The sequence below is a fragment of the Passer domesticus genome, chromosome Z (assembly GCF_036417665.1).
Source record: "Passer domesticus isolate bPasDom1 chromosome Z, bPasDom1.hap1, whole genome shotgun sequence".
NCBI lineage: Eukaryota > Metazoa > Chordata > Aves > Passeriformes > Passeridae > Passer > Passer domesticus.
In genome coordinates, this window is record NC_087512.1 from 7601031 (window position 1) to 7626461 (window position 25431).

A 25431-nucleotide genomic window follows, 5' to 3' on the forward strand; every position below is an offset into this window, starting at 1 on the left:
TTTCCTACCCCAGGCTCACCAGCGACCAAGGTGTGAATGCTGGAGTAAGTCACAGCTTAGGGATGCTTCAAATTAAGGGTACAGTGGAAGTGGCCCAAGAGATGGCCAGGGAAGGGCCAACAACTGTCAGTCCTTATTCCTCCTCACCTCAATACAGAAGGGAGAGCCTGGAGATAATTTGACAGAGCTGGCTGGAATGGCAGGCCACAGAGCTGTGGGATTGAAAGCTTAATCATGAAATCAGCAAGCTGTGTCAAAAAACACTTGAAACAAACATCTCACGCAGAACTCATTTGGGAGAAGCCTTTCATTTCTGCCATACATAAACCATAAAGAAGACAGAATTGGAAATAAACCTTTTTCTTCCTGTGTGTCTTACTTGCTTCACTCAGAATATGCCTCTGCTCTGAATTCAGATTTAAACTTGGGGATGTCATGCTTCAGAAAGTAAAACTAATGTGGAAAAGATGAAAAAGAACTTTCAACATGCAATCTAATACTCTTTTTACCTTCAAAGTAAAGATGGAAGCATCAATTCAATGAAACAACGGTAAGAGGAATCAATTAGCTTATTTCCCTGTGAATGTTAGGAGTTCACAAGCATTGTTAGGGACTATACCACATAGAAAACCCACACAAATAATTACATAAATTGGAAGAATTTTAAAAGAAGTATCACCTTCTAATTCACAAAGGGAATAAGCTGTCCCAGCTGCTCAGTTATGAAAGAGAGTTCCAGAAAATTATAAACATTTTCATTACAACAGTTTTAACTCACCAGTATCTGAAAGGAACATATACAACTTGTACACACGTCCAGTTGAAATTAAAGCTCTAGATTTATTTGAAAAAAAAAATTCCAGATTTTGATTTTGGGGGGTTTTTTGAACCTTCAGTCTACAAAATCCATAGTAATGTACTTTGTTTGTGTTCTTCCAGCAGTGGGATCTCCCTGGAACTGGAGCAGTGCCAGAACCATCCATTACCACAAGGCTTGGCATCAGCAGGGGAAACCTTTCTAGAGACACTTTTTGAAGGTAACTTTCAAAGTCTTTCCCTACATCACAAATATTCTAAATGCACCAAAATATAATTTTCTCTAAACAAAGCGGTATTCATCAAATCTTCAACCTATTATCCCACATTCTCTTTTGGAACAGACATGTCGATAGAACAGCATCGTCAATCAATCCGATAGATTTTGAGTGTATCCGCAATGAATCTACTCTGCAATAAATTGGCTTGAGTCATTTAAAAACTCCTATCTTAATGTTAGGAGAAGAAAAATTATTATTTTGATCTACTCCTCCTCCCCATAAACCACCTTGGGCAAGGGCTAAGCATTAAAAAGAAAAATAACCAACAGCTGTATTACAGCAATAAAGCCTAAAGAAAAAGGACTGATCAATCCAGAGGAGAAAATATAAAAGACATCATTCTATATAAAATACACACAAAGATTTTAACTCAAAAGTTTTCAACTGTGTCAAATGTGTTACAGTAATTAAACAAGCAGACAGGGTGCCAAAGCAGTAGGTAGCTAGAACACCCACATTTTTCCCCCTTTTAAATCTTTCTGTAGTTTACTAAAGCATTGGAATTTGTATCCTTTCACAAACACAGTTCTATTAAGGTACTTAACAAGAGCACCACAGGCAATGATGACCCATAAACCTCTATGTGGATTTCTCTGCCAGTGTCTACAGCACCACAAAAGGAGAGCTAGGATTCTCTCCTCCCTCCCTGCATTAGGAACTTGCAATTCCTTTTCAGAAACGATTCTCATTACACTTCTTCCTCAATTCATGTTAGGTTTACTTCTCTTGGATGAATCCCAGCTATGTTGTACTGTGTCTCAGATTCCTATCAGCTCACCTTAAAAGATTGTTTTCCTTCATGAAATGGTTGGACCTGAAAAAACATAATTCACTACAATTTCATCAAATGGCACTGAGCAATTGCTTAGCTCAAATTATAAAGAAAGAAGAAGGTTCACCAGAAGGCAGTTTCTGCCGCCCATATAAAATATATTTCTGACATTTGAGCAATGTAGTAGTTTGGAAAGCTGCTGAGGAGCTGAATGCTCCCACCTTTCAACCATTTCAAAGAGTCAAGAACACTCAGCATCAGCGGTATTAGTTCAAGCTCATGTCAGATCACTTTATCTGAACATATATTTAAATATGTAAAGTAAGCTATGCATATAACCAAAAACGGCACAGAACAGAATTAAGAGGGCCATTTTCCCAAGGCAGAGGATCAACTGTAAGGGAGTAGCAAATCACCCTTCCAAGAAGAACATCCTTCAGAAGAATCCCAAGACAGCATTCCCTTATAATTGAAGGCACACAAACCTATTTCAAATCCTTCTGATACTGTAAGATCACCCTAAAAAGTTTCCCTAAAATAACTTTTAGACTGATTTATCATTCTGTTCAAATCAATTCTCTTCAATGCATTGCACTAAGGAAGACTAGCTCAGGTACAGCTGGCATCAATGACAGCACCATGAAAACTGAAAGATTACTTCTAAAAGGGTTTGAGAAGAAAATGCTCACTGTATTTCATATCACAGAGTCTGAAAGACAGCATGTTGTTTATAATGCTTTCTTAAAGTACTACCATTAAGAAAAAATTAAGATATATTAAGATACAGAGAGCAATTTATAACACCAGTGATCTGGTTAAACAAACATTTAAAAAGCAAAACATAATACTGGCACTAACAGTGCCTATTAATACCAAATAATAGGCAACCGTTATACGGGCTGCTAAAAATGGGTGTGAAATGATGAAATGCGAAATAGGGACTGTAAAAATGCCTTGTGATAGCAAACCACAAAAGAAGCCTACCATGGGAAGCAATGGAAACCAACTTTCATGCTATTTAGGCTGGACAAAAATGTTTAAAAGAAGATCTAGAAGGAGAGAAATCCTACAGTGGGAGCAAGGAGTCGAAGATGAAAATTTTGGTTACACACATAGATGGAGAATGCAAGGGTAAGATGAATTATCAGAGTAACACTGGAAACGTGAGAGAAGCCCAAAACACTCTAGGTGGAAGGGGGGCAGAGAAGGAAAGACTAGACAAGTTCTTTGTCCCTATTATTTCTGATATTTACATCATTTTTCCAAAGCAATGAAAGCAAGCAACAATTTCCAAGTAGAATTAACAAGCACACAGAAAGGCAATAAATATGGGTTTTAAATGGAACATCTAATAAGAAAAGAAAGTCTTTCTCTTTTCTGCAAATGGAGGATAATGACAATTTAAATAAAAAAACCCATAGAAAACCATATTCATAATATATGGTTTCTGCAGGCTACAAAAATCATTGCGAGGTGCTGTATACTGCAGAGTTTTATGACATTTTTTGGCTGAGTTGATGATTAGGAGATTACATAAGCTGTTTATTACTTGCTGCAGCCTATGGAGCGCAAAAAAATGAACTGGTCATTTAATTTACACTAAATTTGTCCCAGATAGCAGGAAAAAAAGCAAAGCAACTCACTGAAGACAGAGCAAGCATTAAAATGCTGCAACTGAGAAAACAGCACGATTTTCCAATATCGCATTGTACAGAGAAGAGAAGTAGTTTGGTAAAAGACAATTAGTATAAAAAAGCTCTTGAACTCTGCCTGGACCCATGGATTAATGCCTAGCAACAGAAATGTGTGCATGTGTATTCACTTGCACGCGTGCATGAACATAATGGTTGTGGATGGACAAGGGAAGAGCTCGAGAATGACACAGGGCAAGGGAGGAAAAGAACGGCAATTCAGTCTTCATGTTTCCCCAAAGTCTCAACTAGAACTAATCAAAATGAATTCATCTGAATGTCTGTGATGGCCAAGAATTTAGTCACACACAGTCTGGCTGTCCAAATGAATGGTGAGGAAAGGGCTCACATCAATCAACTTCATCTGAGAAGATTGGCACAACTTCAATAGGGATTGACAGAGTTCAGTGTCTGCCAGACTGATGAGCCAAGCACCAAGCTGAAAATGTTCTGACTATTCATAATGACATTGCAGTCTAGGGCCTTTGATTAATTAATTCAGGAACTAAAGTATTCAGTTACTGTAAGAAGAATATCTGAGGTAGCTGCTTCTCACCCTTTACTGTATATGAAATCCCACTGCTCTGTACTTGGGCCTGCACTGGTGCCATTACTGGAACGCCTTTGCTGCTATGCTGGGTCTAATCTACACTCCAGTTCCTCCCCTCCCTCAAACAATTTACTTTCCTACAAAATAAATAAAGCCTTGCAAATGCTCAGTGCTTTGCCTTTGAGAGATTTTGCTAAATGAGCCTTCTTCAAGCCACAAAAGAAACATTTGTCTTAATTGTTACTAATAATGTTATCTTTCAGCCCTCTCCGAAAATCTCTGACCAACAGCAGGGCCCTCGCCAGGCACTGCTGAAAGTGTCGCTAGGTAGCATTACACATGCAGGTAATTAAGAGCTTAAAAAAAGAAGGTTGATCATTTTATTGCATTATTGTTCAGACGGAAGAAAATTCATTTTCATTAAGATAAGACCTTTCTACTCATTCTCAGCCCTAAATCTGGTTAGACGAAGGCAAGGTGTCTGCTATATTAATGTATTCCAATTAAACACAATTGGGTAACACAAATAGGAAACTTGAACAAGTTGTATTGAAGTTAGGGAGTGCTGCTACACTTTCTTGGGCATGCAGTCACACTGACAGTGTTTAATGGAAACCTTGGAGGATGAAAGACATTATACGGAAGTCAGATTGAAAAAAATCTCCATACTCAGCTCTCCCCAGCCTAAGTTATCTCACCAATATTGTCCTCGTATTTGTACAGAGTAACCATACAGACTCAGTGTGTAGTTACCCCTTCTTTCTTTCCAGTATGCATCACTTTTCTGCTTAGCAATGGTGCTCTCTGTAACATGATGTTTCCCAAAAAGAATTCATCTGCACTGAAAAATATCTGAAAGGAAAGCAACAAGCTTGACATAAAGAGTAAGATCACAAAAAAATAGCAGCAAGAAAAAAAAAAACCCAAGGATTAAAGGTAGGAGAGTTTATCAACTGACCTTATTTCTCCAGTATTCACTTTGCACTCACTGTGCATTTATTTTTTGAAACTCCGTTTGTTCAAAAATAATATTTGTATGCTTTTTGCTGGAACAGTCAAATCATCAAGACTATGGCCCATGTAAATGAAGAAATATAGCTAGAGTAATATATATGCTGCTTTAATATGAAAGTGAAGAGGCATTTCCTTAGTTTTCATGCCTATTTAAGCAATCTTCTTGTTCTAGAATAAGTCTCACCTGGCAGAAGACCATTAAGCTGCAAAGCACAGAGAATTCACAATGCACTGCCATGAAGGGCCCTTACAGGCCACATACAATGAATCCCTAATGGAAATACACCTGGTAAAAAGGATGCAGTAAACTCACAAGATTCACAAACTACACCCTTCTCCAAATTACAAAGTGTAAGGGACACACAAAGACTACAATGTCTATTATAATCCAAATGCTGTATTTATAGGCTTGAGGCTGTTCACAGCTTTCAATTTGATTCAGCCTTCAATTTAGATTCAAAACTCCAGTTTTAGTCCTGTAGTGAGTAATATATTCCATATAAAGACTATTTTGTCCTTCTTAGCACTGGGAAATATGACCTTTAGGAAATTTTGGCTTAGCTCAAGTGATTTGGCTGCATTTCTCCCTTCCTTCTTTCCATTTCAATATAATTCAACTTCATCTGTAAAGCCCATAGAAGCCCATAGGTAGAGAACAATGTACTGATCTGTTACAAAGCAGCAACTGGTAAAGAACTTTTTACTTCCTCTTAACTTTTAATCAAGCACTCTACAGTAGTTTCTTTAATGAAATAAGATTTGTTATGCCAGTAGCTAATTCTGAAAACCAGCTTAAAAATCAACTATAAGCAGAGCAATAGTTATTTCAAAGCTGAAGGACAAGACACTCAGGGAAACAAGAAGTCTGTTAATTTAAACTGAGATACTAAGATCCAGAGAGTCTCGATGAAAATGAGACGATCTATTACTAAAGCAAAGCCATCCCACCAAAAATGTCTATATACAAAACCGTACTGGTTTTTTTTTAGCCATATGTAAGGTGACACCTTCCACTACACTGTTAAGAGCTGACATGGAAAAGGGAATTTTAAAACCTTTACTCCCTTCTTCTATCCTGTTGTCACTGCTGTGCACTTCAGCCTCCCTGGCCCTTGGCACAGTCACCTCTATGAAAACCACAGAAGTATTGCAAATTGACTAACAAGATTAGCAAATCCACGCTTGACTTGCTCAATAAGGTGTTGATGCATGCAGATATATTTGCCGAAATTACTTCGTCCAGGAGCCTTCAAATCTCGCTGGAGCCCCTTCTATTTTCAGTCCCTAATCCCTAAACCTTTCTAACCTGCATATAAGACAAAAAAAAAAAAAAAAAAAGAAGAAAAAAAGGAGCTGAAAAGGAAGGCGAGGAGATAATGATGCCCTCCGCGAAGGCAGCCGATGAGGAGTGCCTCTCCCAGCCCCTGCACATACAGTCAGTGCCAGCTGTAGGCCAATTAAACCCAGCCGCTCGCAGGTGTTCACAGAAATGACTAACACAAAAGAAATTCGCACTTCAGAACTGCAATATTTAAAAGCTTTGAGGTGGAACCAAGAAAGATAAAAGCCCGAATTAAGTTTATTGCCACCTTGTGCTTCACTCTAATGCAGGTTTTGAACAGGGCCTCCCACTGGTATTAAAACTTGGATGAACATCTGCATTTAAAATACAGGAAACTGAGCACGTGAAGTGCTTTTAAAACGCCAGTTGCCATAGTAGATGGGGGCTTTAGTATATGTTCATTTATTATTATAGTTGTACAGCAATATGGTAAAATATATTTGCCAAGTGGGCAATACAAGCTCAACTCTAAGTCAACATAATATGCTAGATTGCTTAGATTTTCATAAATATTTTTGGTGCTTATTTTCCCTAAACATAACTCTCATTTCCCAAAATAACAATTTCTTTAATTTTTAATGAGAACAAAACCATGGCAAGATCTTATCATGCTCTCTTACGCTCAGATTAAAAACCACAAGAGGGGAGAAAAAGGGAAAGAGAGGCAGCCCCCTGACAACTCTCCATGTTCTCTTAAGTGGTTGAGTGACAGGAACTATCCGATAAGTGAATTCTTTCCCTCTCTCTACAGAGCAGCAGGCAAAGTATCTGTAAAATGAATTTCTCTTTGTGGTCCTATACCAAAAATAAGTATACAAATTAACATCCAAATGTCTTTAATTCCCATGATATGTCTATTAAGCAGCAATTCTCTATAAGGCTGTTTAGCTATCCAAACAGCAGCCTAAAATTATTATCTCTATAAGCTTTCCATAACTTATCACTGAGTTCCTATGAAAAGCCATTAATTTTGGCCTCTCTCTATCTTGGTCTCGCAGGAAATACTCTGCAAAGGGATGTAATAAAAATGTGATTTCTGCCATCATTTCATTAAAATTCCCTGTTAAATTTCTATCTGAACAGTGTACATAATATAAAAAAACTCAAAGCTCTTATTAATGGTGCTGTTCCTTATGATATGGACTTTAAAAAATAATGAAGACCATTTCTTACTTGTAAGAATATTGTTCATTTTTCATTCCTATTAAAATTTAATCTGGAAGTTGTTTAAAAATGTTTAAGTTTCATTACATTTCAACATCTTAAGAACGGGAAGGAGCTAGCAAGTTCATGAGCAGGAATGCTGTCACTCATCTGTCTCTTCCACTGATATCTCAACAGTAAATCACTCAACACATCCATGACTCAAGATACCCATCTGCAACACTTTACTGCTCACCCATCTCACGAAAGCACTGTGAGGCAATGTTTGCGGAAGATCTTCAGCCCCATGGGTGGAGGATGCTAGAGAAGAGGAGTAAATGCTTCCTCCACAGTATCTCTGAAGTTTTGGGAGAGAGTTTTTTGAGGTTTTTATTGGGGTTTTTGGTCTGGGTTATTTTGTTTTGATTTTATTTTTGGAGGACAGTGGGTATTTATGGAGGAATAAAGCAAGCTGAAATCAACGCAAAAAATTGCAGGCAATACACAACAAAAGCACATTAAAAACAACCAAGTGTTAAATATGGAAGCACTCTTAGCAAACACTACTGAGATGCAACCCCAAATTGTCTTTTAGAAACTGGAGAATCAGCTTGTGTGGAGTGTTAGTCGGGTTCTCAGAAGTGGAAACAAGGCAGCTTTTCCCCACAGAAACAGCAGGTTACTCCACATTTTAGAAGTTTCCTAGAAGGAATGAGTGGTCTGACTTCCAATGGTCTTCTCTCTCCCTCCTTACCTGTAAATACTCAGTGGCAAGACACAATTCCACCCACCTGGATCGGTCTGCTGCAAGGGCACATCCCTGCACTCAATGCCATTCAACTCAACCAGCCCAAGTCGAGAGAACAAGACATTGTTCTGCAGCAACACTGAGTTAAATGAAGTGGCAGTAACCCACCAAGAAAACTAAAATGAAACTATCAGAACTGGGGCATGCATCTCTTTACAAACACTGTGCTTAAGCACTTTCTACAATCAGGTCTTTTATTCGGGGGTTTAATTTTAGACATCTAAGTATAAAAATTCTGGCCCATACATCTAATGGAAGCATGCGATTGCCAAGCTGAGAATGTTAAATCTAATTTTAGTTTTTCTTTGCGCACTTGTTTTTTCACACAATTTCTGCAACTGAATAGGAAAATATCTGTGATATTTTCTGGACTGCATTCACAATACTCAATTTAGTCATTGCATGTGGTGTAGTTACAAAGCCTACTCCAGTGAGTTTGAGCTTTTTCATTACTGACAGTGACACCAAAATTTAATTCTAAGCCGTTGAAGTATTTTCTGGGGAATTTTTTTCAGTGCTGAAAATTTCTATTAAAATTAATGTTAACATATTGTGATCTACACACATTCTAAATTTGAAATTATAAGTTTGCTCAAAGTCTTCCTTTTAGATTTCTTTGTGCAACTATCACCTAGTTATTGTGCTACAGGCAAATTTTTGAATTTTCTTCCTCATAGAGATGGGCTCATAACAGGGATATATTGATTTAAGCTAGTTTCATTACTACTAATGCTCTGCTAAATTTTAAAGACAATGCAATATTGAACAGAATAATGTGTTCTATTAATAAGCATGCTATTGAAATACTGAGCAGATTTATTGCATTTGGATGTTCAAATAAACACTAGGATCATTTTATATATATCATCTCCTGCCTAAGAAGATGACTGAAATGGGATTTGATTTAAAAAACAATAATAAAAGCAACAAAAAATTGTTTGAATAATTAAGCAATGGATTTTAATCAAAAATAATATTCTCTAATCAGACATGTGTGGGCAGTTGTTTAAAGCAGTACTTATTCCTTATTCACATGGACTTAAAGGACCTCTAAAGGCACTGGCTGTAGCAAAAGTTAGAGAAAAAAAGTTTAAAAGGAGATTGAAGGTCTGTTTTGTAAATGAAATAAAGCAAAGATGGCAAAACTTTAAGTTCACACTGCACAGCGCTTGGCTCTTGCACACATACTTAAGCTGGCTCGGGAACCAGAAGTTAAGTATCCATGTCAGTGCAGTATCTGCTTGAGCCTGCTAATTAAGCTTGCTGAGAAGAACTAATTACTGATGCAGCTCTACTGCTTCTGGGAGCTGAGCTAATACCACTTTGTGGTACAACATATCAGCCTGTTCAGGGGGTACCTGACCAAAGCAGGGCACAAGCATGCCCTCAAGTAATTCATTTCTGATAACAAACAACAAATAAAGATCCTGTTTCTTCACTGGTGACCCAGCATGTGATCTCCCACAGGCCCTCTCCTCCGTGCCTCATCTGCCACATAAAGAAAATCCTGCTGCAAGACTGCCTGAGCAGGGAAGGACTCACTGAAAGACAGGAAAATAAGCACCTTCTGATCACTAGCATAACTGCAGCCAAGGGTCTGCACACACTGAAATCTTCTTCATTAACTCTGCTACAAAGCATCCTCATTTCCTGCATTCTTGACTGCCACAAATATTGTATTAAGTGCTCAGGTTAAAAGAGAACACTTTAAACCATTTTCCAGCACAAATTTGAGCTGCCATAAAACATTTGCTTCCTATCTTGCTGTAACAGTTCTCCATAAGAATATTGCTAAAATTACATGGGAATCCAAGCTGAGGAGGAAAAAGCAAGATTGCAATCAGAATAGCAAGCCCCGCCAGGGCTAACAACAACTGCTGGTTACTACTGCTATAAGATAACAGTGAGGCAGGCACAGAGCACCACTGTGCTCCCAGCAAGCACAGGGCAATATGCTACATGGACATCCTTGCCTTTCCATCTCTGCTATCACCACTACATATTTTTCTTTCATTTCTCTGTTGCTTGCACCCCAAACCATAAACCAAACAGGACAGGAATTCTGTTTTATTTACATGTGCAGTGCCTTCCTAAATTACTCCAAGATTGATGACTGCGGCCCCTCCATTTTCCCACACCTCTGCAGTGACACAAATAAAGCAGAAAATCTAAAATCTCTTTTGTTTCCAGTTTACTACAGCAGTACACAAAAACTGACAGCTCCTTTGGCTGTCAGTATATATTTCCAGGCTCAGGACCCTGTTGCCCAAAACACCACCAGACTGCCCAGTAAAGAGCCCATACACAGATGTAAGCATCAAGCTGTGCTTCTGCAAAATTGCAGCATGGGTCAGAAATCTGTATCTTCCTTTAGTATTCATGCTATACCTAAAAGAATGGAGCTTGAGCTTCTAAACACTAAAACAATACAAACAACCACACTAATTCTTTATAACCTGCTATTTCTGCTTGCACATGCTGCCTGGCCTACAAAAGGTTATGCATATAAAATTGTTAGGTTACAGTTATTATCTTGTTATAAAGAACATTTTAAGAGCATTTGAGGAATGAAAGGGCTTTTTTGTATTAATATTTCAGTAAAACTACAAGGGTGTAGTACTTGCTTCTGATGTATGAAAAACTAATTTCAATTCAGTAATGCAGCATAACTGCAGCACCAAATCCCAACATGCCTCCAAAATCTTAAAGATATAAAACTAGGCCACAGTCAGAACCTAACCCAATCTTCACTAGTTCAGCAGCAATCCTCCACTGCCTAAACAAGCTCTCTAATCATGGCTATGTCGAAATCTCTGCCTGTCAGATATTAAATCTTTATAACCCCAATACTGATTAAGTGTATTTTAAAATGTTCCCAACAATTATTGTCATTACAGAGGACCTCTCATTGACCTGTGCTGCATACTTTCTACTGTTCTTCCAATCATTTTATTCCCTACCCACATTCTCTCTACAGCTTACCACAAAAGCATAAAAGCCTTTTTTTAATTAAATGATCTCATCTTTGATGGGCAGCTGAACTTGGCAAACTGAAGACACCCGCTGTGTAGCAAAGGCACATACTTATTCTTACTTATAGAGTAACTGACAGAGTTTCTTCCAAGTTTGAGAGAAATATCAACTCTGGATATCCACAAAGCCCTCTTACCATGCACTTACAGATATTCTTCACAATGCCTATCTCAGAAGATTACCCTCTCAAGAAGAAATAACCAGGATGAATTCTTCTTCTGGGAGTATCTACTGAGATAGCATTATCCAACAGAGCATGGCTATGTCATCTCCCGGTTTCTACCTTTTGTCTCTTTCTCATTCTGCTCTTACATTCTCATTTCACCCATTTACTGTTAATCTCCAGGTAATAATTTCTGTAACAAACAAGTTACAATGCGTGCTTTAGATAAACATTATGTAAACATCAGAAGTCTTCTGATTATCTTCAATCATTCTTAATCTATACTGGCTTACCAAGTAAAGTATTTGTCGACTACTATGAGCCCTCTTCTCAATTATGTCCTAGAACAAGCTTTAAAAACTAAGTTCATAAAAGAAATAAGGATTGAGCACTTCAGGTCTCTCTAACATACAGTCTTTAGCTAGTCACTCCAGATCCTTCCATGCATTCTTCTTCAAAGGATACACTCAGTTCAGCTGACATGCTTCAAGATTACTTCCCATGCCCCATACCTTTTGAAATAACTGACTGCAGCAATGATGAAATGAACCTTACCAAGTGCCCATTGGTAATTAGCTCACTTCCCAGCCAGCACAAGTACCTGGTGCCAGTCCTTTGGTTTCCATGAACAGGCACAGTTCAGGCACATTACTGCACCCTCAGTTTAATCAAACATGAAAACCTGTGTGCTACCTGGTGTTCTGGGCCTTATTTAGGACCAAAATGAGAAGCAGCACTCAGAAGCAGCAACCTGAGGAGTCTAACACAACCCTACTGGCATTTAAATGGTTTGCCATCTTGCATGAACACTTCTTATGGCTATTTTATCTCAAAAATAGAAAAGGGATAACAGACTTGATTCACCACTCTTATGCCAGCCCAACTGTTCTTATTTCAATAGAGGACTCTGGTACAAAGGGAGTAATGCCATTATGAATCATGACAGAGCTTTGTTCTTGTGGTTTGCAAGCACAGAACTTGAAAAGCTTTACAAGTGCTGGTGGAAGCACTGTTGACCTCACTGTACAAATAGTGAGCTTAGGCACAGAAAGCTGAAGTAATTATCCAAAGGTCACAGAGCGAATCAGTAGCAGATGCAGGACAAGGAGCCACTTACATTCACTCCCAAATTCTGTCGTCCCTCCCTGCCTCCCCCTCCACTGCAAGGAAGTTGTAAGTGTGAATCAATAACTGAGGTCACCAAAAACTTTCTGCATGCAGATTGCAGTTAGGTCACCCTCAAAGAAAGCAATGACAAAAGGGAAGGTGCTTAATGAATTTTTCAATGGTCCTTACATAAGGATACAGCAATCCAGGAGGAGGTGAGAAGATGCTCACTCTGGAAGCCCTGTAACAAGGCTGCAGTGACAAATCATTACTCCCAGAACACTGCTCAAGGAAATGTAATGCTGCCATCTTCCAAATGCTGGGTTATAAAACCTTTCACACATTCAATATTTAAAACTGTGAATTACACCTGAGAATGTATCCAAACTTCTAACAGTATCAAGTCATGCTAATGGTTATCTGTTTATAGGTCAGAAGGGCAGTAAATTATTGCAATGGAAAGTAGTAAAGCCACATTGTATCCAGTTGTGCTGTTTAACAGGTGATAGTGAAAAGTAGGTGATGCATGGAAACTTCAAATTTTTATAGCTCCTGCCTCAATCTATATTCACTTATATAAAGATGTCACATTTTTAAACATTTAAAAGTCAAATTGTCTGGAGAATAGATTCATATAAAATTTATTTTCAGAAACTGATATTTAGCCTACTGCTATCAGAGTTGATTGCTCTTATGTATAAGCTTTATTCAAGTTTCTACAGGTTTGAAAATACAAAGACTGACATTTCAGATCCCATACTCAAGTGTGTCATTAACCAGAAATTGAAATGGGAACATTTCCACTTTCTCAGAAATACTCAGTTTGTTAGGGTGGTAAGTGCATTAACTGTTTTTGAGTTTTTGTGAAGCTACTAAATATGACTCTATTTCAACACAGACAGGAAGGGGGAGTCACAATGGCAAAAGAAAAATCCTGAATTGGTTCCTTACCCAGCACAATATGCCCTGAGAATTAAATAGTTTCAAAGCTCTGCCAAAATAGATATTTGTATGTGGCTAATAGCAGAAATGTTTTATTCTGTTTATGTCAAAGACACGTTTGTCAGGCGCTGGACAGCCAGACAAATCAGGGTCTAATTAGTTCAGTCAATTCCCTCAGTTTTATCCTTTCAGTCTACACTGAGTTATTAAAGCATCAGAAATAAAATGCTACTGAGACAGCAATAAGGGAAATAAGATGTCAGAACTCTATTAACAATGGCATTTTCAGGAAGCAATGTAAATAGAAAATCAAATTTATGCAAGAAATATATATCAGTAAGTAATACTTAATTTAATCATGCTGCATTTATCTTCAAAGCAGCTTTCATATCCAACTGATTTTAAAAAAACACTTCAACACATCAACATTGTGACTTCTTTGGAACAGTGACCATCATTCAGATTCAAATTCAGTTGCCTACCTAATACAAGAGGATATTGGTCCCCAATCCAAATACTACAGTTATACAAATAACAGTATGTGAGTAATAATTTATTCCACCCTCGACATTTAGCCAGCTCAGAAAGAACGTGTGACAGTTAAGCAGTTGCAAGATAAAAAGAACCGGAAAATGCCACATTCAACTGAAATGACAGGAAATATTTAGGTAGACAGAATGTAATAAATTTGGCAGACTTATGGGAGTTTAATTGCCCCTTTGTGGAAAGAGATAAATACATGTGAAAACTGTAACTGTGAGGACCAGTTCCTGGGAGGAACAGCTTTCTGTTAGAGGCGTCTCAATCTTCGTTACTTGAATACGACCGTCAGAGAAAGGAAATTTTCCTGACCCACAAAGGTGATGGTTATGCTTGCAGCAGCAGTTCCCAGCTCTGCAGCTGGCACCAAGGGAACAGTGGCCTCCTGCCCCAGAGGCTTGTCACATGTACTCACAACTTACCGGCCCTGCACCAATTCACATCTGCTAGCACACACATTGAGACCCTACTTCAAACTGCATGTGCCACCCACACAACAGAGTCTTATTACTGCCACATGTCCCCAGAACTGTTTTCCTGCCCCCTACACTGTGAAACAGTGCATCTTACTGTGATGGCTGGCAAGTTCCACATTAGCTCTCACTCCATGGTTTGATGGACAGTCATCCTGTCCATCAAACCATGATATGGCAAGATTCCTCCCTAACACAGAGAGAGGAAAAAAATGGTGATTACATCCAAAGTAAGAAAAGGTTTCTCCTAGGCTTCTGATGATTTAAAAAATTACCAGCCCTCCACTTTCCAGTGTTTCTGACATTTCAAAGTGGTTTTGTAATATCCTTAAACTTTTTATTTCATGTTTATTTTAACAGAAGCCTTAATCTCTTAATTCAACTTTTTAACTTGCTTCTACTTGGGGAAAAAAAAAGGGTTAAAAAGGAATAGTGAACATCTCTAGTTTTGTCCAGATCTGTTTGACAGCCATTTGTTCCCACACAGAAGTGCCGACTTATGGGTCCAAAAGGTTGAAGACAAATTAAAAATAGTGCTCAAAATACTTATTAATTTTAAGAGAAGGGATTAGTTCAACATGTAAAGAGCCTTAATAGGCTCTGAAAATCAACAAGCCAGACCAGAAAAAAACATGCGCCTGCTTATTACGTAGGGTTATGCATTTCAAATGCACTGTTGATCATCTTAGTGATGATCACATCTAATCGTTAAGGAAAAAGTAAATGGAATAGCTTCATATTTAATAAAAAACATCTAATAACATCTAAACTGAATCATCTGCTGGATTTGAATAACTTTTTGCAAGTGCCTCACAGTTTCACTCTTGCCATGTACACAGGGACCCAAGAGTGACTGACACTGCTGTCACTTATCATTAGAAAGAAGGAATCAGGGAGTAACTTTCCAATACGTACAGGTCCACTGAGTTACATGGTCTGACTGGAAGCACTGAAAGGGAAAAGCTGTAAGTTTTCAAATACTTTTTATCAAGCAAAACTGTAGTCCTCTACATTTACTTCTTAAATAAGCACGCTATTACTACCACAGTGTTTTCAAAAGACTGTTTTAATATAAGTAATCTTTAAATAAACTGATACTAAGAATGCAGAGGGCTGTGTCTACATAATAGAGGACTCCAGTGTTGTCTTGTATTTTACTCACAGAAGCACATCTGTCCATTTCAGATTAGGTGATTCTTTTTGCTTCTGATGAATAAACACATCCATGAAATGGATCATATAATATGTGTATCTGCCTTGTATCAGCATGGAAGGGAGGAGTTTTCCCTGTGTTGAATACTTAGTTTTTCTAACCCAGCACAAGCAAAAAGACTACATGTTTGTAAGAATTAACTTATGTATGGAGAAGTCCCAGGCTAACTGAGCTCTCCTTACATCATCTCACAACTAGATCTACAATTCAACTTTTACACAGCATTTTAAATTCACTGAGCTTACATTCTCTAACACTGGGCATCCATTCCTATTTAAAGAGCAACAAACTAATCCAGAAAGCAATTAAATAATTTGATGGTGATACAATAACAGAACAGAATTACATCCCAATTCATCTACAGCCCTCACCTACCTGGCAGACCACAGTAGCAGTCCCAGCTGCACACTTACAGGTAGAATTTTCATGGTCAGCACAAGTAATGAAAAATATTAATCAAAATTTCTCATGTCCTGTTAATGATATTCCCATGGAAAAAATGAAAAGCAATGGCCTAAATATTTAAAGACCTTTTTAAATGTGTGTGTGAACTCTCATTTCTGCAAGTAAAAAGGACTGCCTCCAGACCTACTCCTGGCTCTGATTTTACCTGTAGCTTGGAATCTACAGTAAGGGTGTAAGATAATGTTTCAAAAGGCTGACATCAGCTGATTAACCAGAATGTTCAAGTCATAAATAAATAAATCTGGGACTTATTTCTGTGTTAAGATTTAGAAAAATTTGGAAATACTATAGTAAAACAACCAGACAGATTATTACATTCAAAGCTTGCTTACAAATACACCAGTTCAACTGGGAATGCTGAACTTGTGCTGATGTTTCAGCCATAGGTTTTTGTGTTCAACAGGTGCTAAACATGAGTTTGCTGAAAAGGAGGTTACTTACAAGTCAGTCAGTGTATTCATTCACTTGATGTTTGCACATGCGCCCAGGAACACAGGTGGCTTTCTGCACTGGGGGGCTGGTCAGAAGCAAGTCCTTCCCACATGTGTGCTGATTCCAGGACACCACTGTGCATCCTAGGTCCTCCGTCCCTCAATCTCAAAACTTCCAGGGACCCCAAGGAAGTGTACTCACACTTAACGCAAAAGTTACAGCTAAAAATAATCATTCTGTCTCCTTAAACCCCATACCTAAACGTGCACACTCATTACAAGGGACACACTCAAATACAACAAAACCACGAATGACAAGGAGTCGCACAGCTGAACAAGTTCTGACGGACAAGTACTCAAAAAGAAGCCACATTAACTGCAGAATGTTGCACTTCATATCACGGGCATAAGGATCTCTGGAAAAGAAATGGTCTCCACAGCTGTCACTTAACATTTACATGAGTGACTTCAGTTGCTCACAGGCGACTACCTTTGCAGTCCTGTGCTCTCACTTAATGAGACAAGTTCTCCATTAAAATTTTCAGTCTCATTTTCTGTAACCATGAACATAAATGGCTCCTGACTAAAATTATGTTCTCAATATGACTGTGAATTAAAGCTTTTCTGCTCAGGTTTAAAAGTGACAGCCTGCAAGAGTAGGCCTTTGACCCAGTCAAAGAGACCAAGGTTCTTAGAATCACACAACCATTTAGGTTGGAAAAGAATTCTAAGATCACAAAGTCCAACCACTAAGTCAGCACTGCCATGTTCACTACTAAACCATGTCCCCAGCTGACACATCTACACATCTTCTAAATGCTTCCAAGGATGGTGACTCCACCACTTCCCTGGGCAGACTGTTCTTACAATTGACTCCTCTCTCAGTGAAGAAATTTTTTCTCATATCCAACTTAAATTTGTCCTGGCACAACTTGAGGTCATTTCCTCTTGTCCCGTCACTTGTTACCTGGAAGACGAGACTGACCCACACCTGGCTACACCCTCCTTTCAGGTCATTGCAGAGTGTGAGAAAGACCCCCTGAGTCTCCCTTTCTCCAGGCTGAGTCCCTGCAGCTGCCTCAGCCACTCCTCTCAGACCTGAGCTCCACACCCTTCCCCAGCTCCGTTTCCTTCTCTGGACACACTCCAGCCCCCTCAGTGTCCTTCTTGCTGTGAGCAAACAAAGCTGAGCACAAGATTCCAGGGGTGGCCCCCCCAGTGCCCCAGCCCAGGGGGATGGGCCCTGCCCTGCTCCTGCTGCCCACGCTGTTGCTGACACAAGCCCGGTGCCATGGGCCTTCTTGGCCCCTGGGCACACTCCAGCTCGTGTCCAGCCCCTGGAAACCAGCCCCTGCAGCTCCTTTCCCACTCAGCAGCGTTCCAGCCACGCTGTCCCAGCCTGGGGCACTGCCTGGGGCTGCTGTGACCCAAGGGCAGGGCCCAGCACTGGGCCTGGCTGAGCCTCACACAACCGGCCCTGGCCCATGGATCCAGCCTGTGCAGATCCCTCTGCAGAGCCCCTGCCCTCCAGCAGCTCAGCACTCACACCCAGCTTGGCCTTGTCCTCAAACTGACCACAGGAGCTCTTGATGCCCTCACTCAGATCTTCAATAAAAATAAAAACCAGCACAGTACAGAGCCTCCAGTACAGAGCCCTGGGGGACACCACCAGTGACCAGCTGCCTCTGCAAGTAATTCCATTCACCAGCACTCTCTGGGCCAGGTCAGCAGCCAGTTATTTTTCCCCAGTCACCAGTGTACCCATCTAAGCTATGACTAACCAGTTTCTCCAGGAAAATGTTGCAGAAGACAGTCAAAAGCATTACTAAATTACGGGTAGACAGCAGCTCCAGCCTAATCCACCAAGCAGGTCTTCTTTGTGAAAGCTCTTCTGAAGTTTTAGAGCAGAGACTTTGATCAGATGCATCATACAACTAAGGTACCGATGTTCATGACTCAGCTCCACAGAGTTAAAAGGAGTTTTTGAAATTACACACCAGAAAACAGAAGACATCCTGCGTGTTTTTCTGGTCTGCTCCAGTCAATAGAACTGCTACCACTTATGGAGAACAGATGGGGAAAGATTTAACATGGAATTAAATGCATCTATTAAAGATTAATGAGAAATTACTTTATTTCAAGGCAGAGATCAACTTCAAGGTAACCCAGACTTCCAAGAGAGGTCAGAGGACATAATTTGCTTTCCCGTAATCTAAATCTTAGTAAGTAACTCAGCCAGCCTGAGGGTCCATTCATATGTGTGGGTAGCTTTGAATACTTATGTTTCAGATTTACCATTTTCTTGCATAGACAGGAGAAACTCATGTATCCCTTTTTCTGTTGATGGTACTGTGAAACATCTTTGGCACATGATGGCACTGAGTGTCTACATGATCTGTTTCTACCCATGTTCCAAAATCTGAAATTATACAAAGTTTCAAAATACGTGTGCTGCCGTAACGTAGAGAAACATGCCAGACATTTTCTAGAATTCACCATAAATAGATGGCAACCAAAAATTGTTATGCAATGATACTTAATGCATTCACTGGATCAGAGACAGGCAATCACTCTGCTATAAACCAAAAATCACATGCAACATGTATGCAGACGTGCAGTAAATGCTTTAGATGCCGTGTCTGTGCTCATGCCATCTCACCAGTTACATTCTGCTTATAGAAGATGAGTGCAGCTGTCTCAAGAAATTTGTCCTATGATGGATAAAATCCTGGAAGAAGACTCCTTACAAACTCCAAATGGCAAACTGTGCACCAGAAAAACTTTTAGTTCAAACTTTTTTGCAGCTCAAAATGAAAGACTCAAGCTAAATCTTAGGGTATTCAGAACTAACTCGAAGAGATATTTCTGCAGGCAATCATCCTGGTACAGACAGATAACGAATTCCCACCTTCTTAGCTGAAAGAAAATTACACCCTCGGCTCTCATGAAAAATCTTTCTGCCATACAAAGACCAACCTTTAGTGCCCTGAACTGATAATCACCTGGCTTTCATTAAATAAAGACACTTCTAATTAAACAACCTGATCAACACATAGAAATGTGTGCTTTGCAGGCAAGAAATGGCAAGCAATTTATCTTTCAATATAGTAATCACTTATATCACACTATCTGTAATCTACAGTGATGAATAAAGGTATTTAGATTATGAAATCCTAGATGAGTTACTGACTGTATTCATTTCAATAGCGAGAAACGGCAACTCAGTGTTTGCATTTTCAGAAACAGGATTCCAATTCCAATTCAAATTGGATTGGCCCAGAAACATTTTCACTTTTTACCAAAGTATGTTCTCACAGGATGATCTCCCTCTTGAAAGGCTGGTGAAGAGAGAACACACAACAGTCAAAGAAAAATTCAAGTTAGATGGGAACTGGGCTAGTTATCTGGTCTACACCACACCAAAACAAGGCAAGCTTCAAAGTACGTTAGGTTCCTGGTTCATTTGGGCTTTGAAAGCTGCCAGGGTTGATCTTCCTGAAGTTCAGGAATGTAGTGTTTATCACAACATGAAGGATATGCCACATTTGGAGGAATCAGACAAGTCTAGGAACAGGGAACTGGTGAATCGTAAGTACAGGAGAAACTGATTTTCAAGAATCTCAAGTTTTGAAAAAGGCTAAATACTGCTAAATCAAAGGGCATGTGAATAGGTCAAATGGACTGTACAACAGTAGTGACAGCATATGGCTGGGCAGCTGGTATGCTTACACTCCTAATGACTGCCAGATAAACAGGAAACTGCACAAAGTGATGGATAAAACAGAAGTTTTCTTCCTCAAGACCTGTAGCATAACACAAAATCTTTGACAGCCACGGCATTCATATGCAGCCTTGGATCCACTGAAGAAAGCCTTACTACCACTTCAAAGTGAGAGGATGCTGGCAAGTGTGGCCACAATTCACTCTCCCAAGAGCCACTACAATGTTAGACTGGAGAAATTGCAATATCACATCTAAGAGTTTGCAAAGTGCTTCTCAAGGACAGGCAGTTCTGCTGCAAATTTGAATTCTTGTGTAAATCCAGAGGTGATGTTTCACAAGTGTAACAGCATCATCAGAAGCCTACAAAGCCAAGAGGAGTTTTGATCTCGGAGAATGGAAAGGAAGGCACTGTCTTCTTTCCAGATTTATCCTCCAACAGAAAAATATGTACCAGATATGACTGTTCACCCAAGGAAAAGATTTCCATAGGAGGGACAGTTCTTAAAGCTAAATGGATTAAACTGAAAGAGGCATATTCAAAGAAAACAAAAGGAAAATCAAAATATTTTAAAAGAGACTAGAGACAAGGCTGACTAAAGACTGTAGAACAAAGAGATGGCACAGATCTCAGTTAAGCGGTGAGCTGAGAGTGAAGTGCTTATCACAAGGAACAGTGTCATTCACATCAACAAAATAGACTGGGCAAGCCAGACAGTTTTGCTGTGGCACACATTCCAGGAGATTGAGTGTGGATGGAATTCTGTCATGAATGCTAGCAACGCACAGGTATTGCAATACTGATATTTCCTTTTTGCTTAAATATTTATATCCATCTGCATTCCTGTTCAGTGTTGACATTTTTTAGAAAAGACAGGTAAATTAACTATGACCTAGTATCTTAGAGGTAAAAGGAAAAAAAAGCATTGTTTTTCTTCCTGCTATTACAGGGTAGTCTATTCCAGACCACCCTATATTTCAAATATCACTGCTAATCACTTTGAACACCCATGAAAAAGCACCTAAAACCTGACATTCTCAGCAAAAAAACCCAGAAAGAATGAGGATAAAAACATTATCTCATTTTTACAGATAAGAGAAGCACAGAGAGAGATCAGAGGATTTGCAGAAAGTAACACAGGTAAGGCAAGGCTATTCCTGACAGTTACTCATGCAAAAACTGTCTCTGTCTGGCCTTGCAAAATTATTCCAATACCCTTGAGTCCCTAGTCAAATTAGTTCTTTATTTATTATCCCAGTTTTCAAGTATCTTTCAGATGGGCTCATTCATTGTTCCCATACAGCTGGGTAAACAGACAAAGTCAATTCCATGATGAAGGTTTACCTTACAGCATTCAAAACCCTTCGCATATGTGGGATTTTTTTTTTTCTTTAAGCAAGCTGAGAATGTGTTTAAAGGTGACCTGTACTGAAAAAAAATGGAAGTGGGGAAGTTTGGGGACAATCACAAAAGAAAAGGCTTCTGAAGATTGATGTGTTTCAATGTCTTTTTCAAAAGAAAAAATTAAGAAAACAAGTAAGTAATGTTTGACACTTTAGTATGTAATCATCCTTATTAAGGCAAAAAAAAAGGACAAGAATCTTAGTTGCCAATATCAAAAGAAAGCAAGGCTAATTCGTTTTTACAGAGAAAGGCTTTTTTGGACTTTACTGTGAAGTGATACAACTACATTCAAGAATTTTTAAGAAGTGATTAAAGAGAAATAGCAACATAATAAAAAAAAGGGTTTTTTTTTAAAAAAGCCTTCCCGAAAGTCAACTTTGCTACGATTTCACCATATGCCCAAAGCAGATCAACTCTTTCAGGATGCTTGCATGATGCTTAGGATTGAACAATGACCTCGCTCCTGATGAGAGCCACTGGCCCACCCCAAAAGAGGGGGCAGACATCACAGCGCTGAGGGAGATGGAGATGATACACCATTGAAAATAAATTCTTGATATTCCTTTCCGTCTATAATCCCACTCCATTCCCATGCTGCTTCTACACAAGGAAGAACTGAAGCCTCACACACACACACAAAAGAATCTTTGTGAATCAAGGGAATTAGCAGATGTGATGGTAATCTTCCACAAATAAGAAACAAACGCTGCCAGCCATACTTGTAAATTCAAAGATTAACATTAATAAGCAGTGCTAAGACTACAGGTATTATCTTTCCTTAAGGTGATAGAGCTCAAGAACCCCAGTTCTGCAGAAACTCAGCTGCTTGTCCAACTTTTGTGCCTCAAGTCTTACCCTACACTGAAGAATATCTACAGATTCATCAGCCAGAATGTGCCAAATCAAACTGGATTCCTGACAGAGTTTAAGATAGCAGTGAAGTAGTGAGTATATAAACTAGGTCAGACATGATTATCTAGAACAAGGGCAATTTTCTTTACATGTCTGTGTAAAGCATATGAAAATAGACTGAATGTTTGGGTGCTGCAGAGAGTACATCCAAGAATCATTTTTGATAGAAAAGTTTAACTACATTTTACTATGAATGATATTTTCTATTAACAGCAAGGCAGAAGCTTATTTTTCAGTAGAGCGCTTCCTTTACCAAAGCGCTATCTCTCTGAATCTGAGTCAACTTTAGTGACCACTTTAATATTCACTTTACAATTAATGCTTCTTTTTATGGGTTGGTAGAAGGTAAACCAATTTCAGTTCGGCTTCTAGGTATTGAATTTATTATAAAAAGTTATGTACTTAAAACTCCTATAATGAAACCAGAGGCATCATGAGATATTAACCTAGAGTTAATGCTGAGAAGGCCAGTTTGAATAATTCAATTCATGTCACCTTAAGTATCTTTTCAAATGGAATTAACTTTATCTCACAAAAAAAAAAGGAAGTTCCATGTTCCAGTTACTGATTATTGACTCCACAAGAGTTCTGACTTAAATCATCTTACCACCATCTTCCCAGCAATTTTATTTCACTACTACCAGGATGCTTCTTTACATTTTGAGGGCTGACTTTCATTATAAAGAAGCAATATTAGCTAAGAGGAAAACATGGTTTCAGAGTTACTGCTATTGTTTGGTGATACTAAAACAGACAAAAATAAAAGTTAACACCAAAGCCTCTGCATTAGTCCAGTACAGCTACAAACCAGGGGCTGCATTTCACCCACATGCACACAGCTACTGCAGTCATTTACATCCTGTAGAATCTACCTCTTTTTACAACAATGCCATCAATGTTTGGTAAGCTGCTGTTCTCTTGACCATTAATTGTCTTATTCTAACAGAAAACCCAGCATTTAAATGCTGAAAGGAGATGTTTCCAAATACCTATCTAGGCCCAGAGGAAAGTGACAGCTCATGATCCAAATTATCATAAGGTAAGAATGAGGAAGATGGGCAGGTGAAAGTTAAGATACAGGTGTGTTATGAGTAGAAAAGTTGTCCATTTTTTTTAAAGTTGCAGAGTTAACAAGTTAAACCAATTGCTGCTAAGATGAAGTTTTAACTATTTGTTGTTAATAACTTCATGTTGTAATCACCTGTTGTTAATAGTTTTTCTTTAATCACCTGTTGTTGATGGTTAGAAATCCCTCTTCATCAGGTTTCCCCCTGCTGCTTCCTGAAAAATGACACCTGGGACTGTGAGGAGGAGGTGACATTGAGGCTGGCATACAAATGTGGAAGCACCTCACCCAATCTAGCAGGAAAAACCCTAAAAAAATGAGCCACCATGGAATTAAGAGATCTAAGTATTGTCTAGAGGTGAGGAACTGAATCCAGTGTCTGCTAAGATCCTTTTCACCTTTCACCCTAACCTAAAGGATGTCGGCTAGAAAGAGGACCTCGAATGTCAGACTGAAAAACTGGAATCTCCTGGTGCTCTCGTGAGGATGGAAGCCCCAGCTCTGCCTGCAGACCAGCAGACACAGCTGCGTTCTTCCTCCTCCTCTGTGCCACTCCTGGGAGCAGCAACGGCATGTGCGCGACCCATCGGTTCTCCCCACCTGAGCTGATTTTTAATAAAGGCATTAAAAAAGGAGAATGATCTCCTGCCCTATTTATTTCAGGTGTAGCACTAAAAATTACTCCAAACTAACAAGTAAGAAAAAGGGGGGGAAATGAACAGAAACAAGAAAGAATAGCTCAAAACAAGTGCTTCATTATGGAGTACAGTTGCACAGTCCAATCTTTCTGCAAGAGACAAGAAAATCGGAACATCATACATGGAAACACAGAGATCCCGGTAAGATCAGCAGTGTCCCATAATAAGAAGTGCTGATTATGTCTCCTACACAGTTATACAAAGGAAAAACTATGTGGCAAGCTAGCTATCTTGCTTTAAATCCAGACATATGCAAGATTTCCTTAGCCCAGAGGAAATCAAGAGAAAAGGAAAAGATTCCAGACAGATTTGAATTAAAACAAAACTCACAAAGATTTCCATTATCCTAACATTTCAATAAAATTGCTCTTGTCAAAGTCCACCTTAAAACAGAAAGGGAGAGCACAAAAGCTTCAGTGAGGCAGAAGGAACTGGCATGGGCAGTACTTGGAGCATGAGGAAAAGTGTTCTGGGTCTGTCCTCTTCCAGTTCTTTCCTCTCAAAAATCCCCCCCTGCTGTGCTCCCCTTCAGCAGACCCCATCAGGCAGACAGACCAATGCTGGTATGAGCTACTGTGTTAAGACAATACTCAAAGAGGAAAAAAAACATTCAAAGAGAGACCCATCAGGACACTAAGAGCTCACAGTTCAAGTAGTAAAAGATGTATGAAAATAACACCAAGTCCCATCAAGAGCAGCCCAATGACCTTTCTTGGGTTTGGAAAGCCATCCCATGAAGGAGTGCTCGAGGGAAAGAACAGACAGGGCACAGCAGTCCTGCTCACCTCCTCACAGTTTCTAAACTGTGAGGAGAAACACAGCACAAAGTGCTTGTTTGGGTGAAAA

At 39.1% G+C, this 25431-nt stretch overlaps 1 protein-coding gene and 1 long non-coding RNA gene across 6 annotated transcripts in view; one reads left to right on the plus strand and one right to left on the minus strand.

The window, feature by feature from the left end:
- KIAA1328 (KIAA1328 ortholog) overlaps window positions 1–25431 on the minus strand; it is a 172622-nt gene that overhangs the window by 76355 nt on the left and 70836 nt on the right. The gene's annotated exons all lie outside the window — the stretch shown is intronic.
- Window positions 18130–24519, plus strand: LOC135289230 (uncharacterized). Its single transcript, XR_010352010.1, has 5 exons — window positions 18130–21293; window positions 21597–21645; window positions 22693–22853; window positions 23768–23860; window positions 24085–24519. It is a non-coding gene; the product is annotated as an uncharacterized LOC135289230 (long non-coding RNA).